The sequence below is a fragment of the Vombatus ursinus genome, unplaced genomic scaffold (assembly GCF_900497805.2).
Source record: "Vombatus ursinus unplaced genomic scaffold, bare-nosed wombat genome assembly UNPS02014832.1, whole genome shotgun sequence".
Classification (NCBI taxonomy): Eukaryota; Metazoa; Chordata; class Mammalia; order Diprotodontia; family Vombatidae; genus Vombatus; species Vombatus ursinus.
Genome location: NW_020954610.1, coordinates 68,246,957 through 68,250,896, shown reverse-complemented (window position 1 = coordinate 68,250,896; position 3,940 = coordinate 68,246,957). Strand labels below are relative to the sequence as shown.

The 3,940-nt window shown below is 38.2% G+C and overlaps 1 pseudogene; it reads right to left on the bottom strand.

Annotated features, from left to right (window-relative positions):
- Positions 1-349: 349 nt before the first annotated feature.
- On the bottom strand, positions 350-687 carry LOC114025581 (annotated as a pseudogene).
- Positions 688-3,940: the final 3,253 nt, after the last annotated feature.

Here is a 3,940-nt window from a genome sequence, read left to right as displayed (position 1 = left end):
CCTTGTGTTTGACAATTGTAAAGTTTTGGGGATAAGAATGCATTCTTTGGTGAAAATTGTTGGGAAAGCTAGAAAGCAGTCTGGCAGAAATTGAGCATAGACCATTATCTTACACCATTACCAATATAAGGTCAAGAAAGATACATGACTTAAATACAGAGATATTACCACGTAATTTGAAGAACATGGAACATATTACCTCTCAGATTTATGGATAGGCAGATAATTTGTGAATAAACAAGATATAGAGAGCAGTGTGAGGCGTAAAGTGGTTAATTTTTTTTAAGGGTTTGTTGGATGTGCTTTAATTGGGCTGGTGGGGAAAGGTAGGGTAAGATAGGAAAAGACTTCACTCCTTTGAACAGCGAATATCGAGGCAAACACCAAAGTTGGTGTTAGTGATGGTGCCCACGATGCTCCTGTCCCTTTCACAGGTCAATTCCCTCTCACAGGACACTTGTAGTAAACTCCATAGAGCTAGCTGGCAGAACATTCACTGTTCTCAGGGGCTTTCTCAGCACAGTGGGCCAAGCTCAGGCCACTATCCCAGTGGCAGTAATTGCTCTTACACTGGAGACTATTCGTGCACAGCTCTCCATTTTCCAGGTTGATGATCAGGCCCTGAGGGTTGGGGACAGCATAGGCTACAGCCAGGGAGATCAGCAATAGGATAAGAACCTTCTCCATGGTAAGTGGTGGTGCTAGGGACATGGTAGGACTGGTGGAGTTAAAGAGTCAGGAGACTGTAAAGTGGATAATTCAATGACATTAAATTAAAAAGCTTTTGTACAAATAAAGCAAATGTTGCCAGTTACCAATGAGGCCACCAACTCTTTTTTTTTTCTTTGTTTTTCTTTTTTTATTTTTTTGGTGAGGCAGTTGGGGTTAAGTGACCTGCCCAGAGTCACACAGCAAGTAAGTGTTATGTGTCTGAGGCTGGATTTGAACTCAGATCCTTCTGACTTCAGAGCAGATGCTCTATCCACTGTGCCACATAGCTGCCCCTGAGGCTATCAACTTTCTTTTTTTATTAATTTATTTTGACTTATTAACTATCACTTCCATAAGCTTTTGAGTTTTAAGTTTTGTCCCCCTCCCCAAGATGGTGCACAATCTGATATAGGCTATACATATACATTTCTATTAAATCTATTTTCACATTAGTGATGTTATAAGGAAGAATGATAACCAATAGGAAGAACCACAAGAAAGAGGAAACAAAACAAAACAGAAGAAAAAAATAGCAAATAGTATGCTTTGATCTGCATTCAAACTCCATAGTTCTTTCTCTAGATGTGGATAGCATTTTCCATCATCAGACCTTTGGAAATGTCTTAGATCCTTGCATTATTGAGAAGGGCTAATTCTATCAACATTAGTCATCACACAATGTGATTGTTACTATGTACAATGGTCTCCTGGTTCTGCTCACCTTACTTAGCATCAGTCCATACAGGTCTTTCCAGGTTTTTCTAAAGTCCGCTTGCTCATCATTTCTAATAGCCCAGTAGTATTCCATTACATTCATATACCACAACTTGTTCAGCCATTCCCCAATTGATGGGCATCCCCTCAATTTCCAATTCTTTGCCACCACAAAAAGAGCTGCTATAAATATTTTTGTACATGTGGGTCCTTTTCCCATTTGAATGATCTCTTTGGTTTACAGCCCTAGAAGTGCTATTGCTGGGTCAAAGGATATGCACATTTTTATGTCCCTTTGAATATAGTTCCAAAATACTCTCCAAAATGGTTGGATCATTTCACAACTCCGCCAACAATGCATTAATGTTCCAATTTTCCCACATCTTCTCCAGCATTTATCATCCTGTTTTGTCATGTTAGCCAATCTGATAGGTATGATGTGGTACCTCAGAGTTGTTTTGATTTGCATCACTCCCCCCAAGCTGTGGTTAAATTGATATTATTGCTATTTATTGGTTTTATGATATGACATTTAGAATCGAGATCATTAGAAATGAGACCAAAAAAAAACACAATTATTCTACTTATTTAATTTTATATATTTGTCTAGACCTATAGACCTATAATTTCCTCTGTATAGGGAACTCCCAGTGTGGAAATTCCTACTTGATGCAGATTACACTCATCTGAAATCAATAATCTTAGAAAGTTTCTCAAGGCACTGAGAGGTTAAGTGATTTTAAATATGTGTCAAAGGTAGGACTTGAACCAAGGTTTGATGAAATCCAAGGCTGTCCCTTTGTCCTTTATGTTGTGCCACCTTTGAATCATGGTATTATTGTCCATCAAAGTAACATTGAAATTTTATGCTGTTGTGAGTCACTGACATTGAATATTTTTGTGAAGTTATTGTTGAAGTGAGAATCAACTTGTCCTTGTCTCCTGAATATTGGAATTATGTATATCAGATTGTGCACCATCTTGGGGAGGGGGACAAAAATTATCATTTATTAGCTCATGGGCTTTCAATCTTTATTGATTTTATAGACCCTTTTGACAGTCTGTTAAAGCCTAGAGAGCTCTTTTGAGAATAAGGTTTTTAAATGAATAAAATAAAATACATAGGATTACAAAGGAAATTAATCATACTGAAATATTGGTGTAAAAGGTGTGTATATACATATGTGTATATAAATACATGTTTACATATAAAATACACTATATACATATAATCACATATGTATGTATATATACATACATGCACATATACATGCACACATGCATAGAGCCCAGTTTAAGAACCCATGTCTTAGAAACCTGCTGCATAGAACTTGATCCTTGTCAAGGACTAATGGTTCAGGGATAGCTATTGACTATGGACATGTTTATATTATAAATGCCCTATGCCATACTGTGGACACTACAGAGGGAATAAAAAATGCAGTCTAAGACATACAGGGAAGAAGGAGTAGTCACTGTATTATGTAAACTATCTGAAACAATGGTACATTCTAGCATCCCTGAAGAGCTAACTGCTAATGGGGCTGTTTGGAACCTAGTTATTCAGTTCCCTACTGCTGACCAGGAGATGATGAAAAAGTTTAAAGCTGTCCTGGTGAGAGAAGGATGGACTGAGTACAAAGGGCATTTGAAGAGTCCCACCTGGAGCAGTTCTGGCTAATGATGCAATGACATCATCACCTTTATCATTTCAGAATGTAGCCACCACAGTTAGAGCTTCAGTATAAATAGCATGCTAGTCTGCAAGTACACGTACAAGGGACTTACTTCGGAAAACTGGAGTTATTTGCGGTGGAAGATGACCCCATCCATAAAATAAAGACTGCTTGGGGCATGCCTCTAAAGTAATGCAGAGGTGGTGTGATACTGATGCTGAAAGCCATAGAAGACTGTCAGACAATTTCAAAGACTCACCTTTGATCTTGTATGAGCATTAAAAATGAAACAGGCTGACATCCAAGTCCTTGGGTGTATACAGAAAACAGATGGACAGTTTTGTAGCATAGAATATTTGATATTTGGAATATTTTTCTAGGGTCGTAAGTGTAGGGCTGAAGGGACTGCAGAGGTCACCTACTCTAGCCCCTTTACTTTATAGATGACGAAACTGAGTCCCAGGTAGTTTAAGTGGTTTGCCTGAGGTATATATCCAGCTCAATCAATACCTACAAACACTAGGAGGAAAAGGCTTCATGCAATGTTTGGAAAGACTAATCCAGGGTCAGGGTGTCTGATGAGTAGTCAGTACTGCTGCAGAGATGATGTAACTACATTGATCAAATTCGATGGAGGGTTTGTGTGCAATCAATCCTTGTGGGTACATGAATCAGCGGGGAAAGAACAAAATAGCATCTCAGCTATATAGAGTTGCTGTTATTACATATCATACACATTAATCCCCTTTGCACACTCTATGATTCAACCAAAATGCACTTCTTGATATTCCTTACACGCAACACTCTTATTTATTGTATTTGTACCTCTGCACTGACTG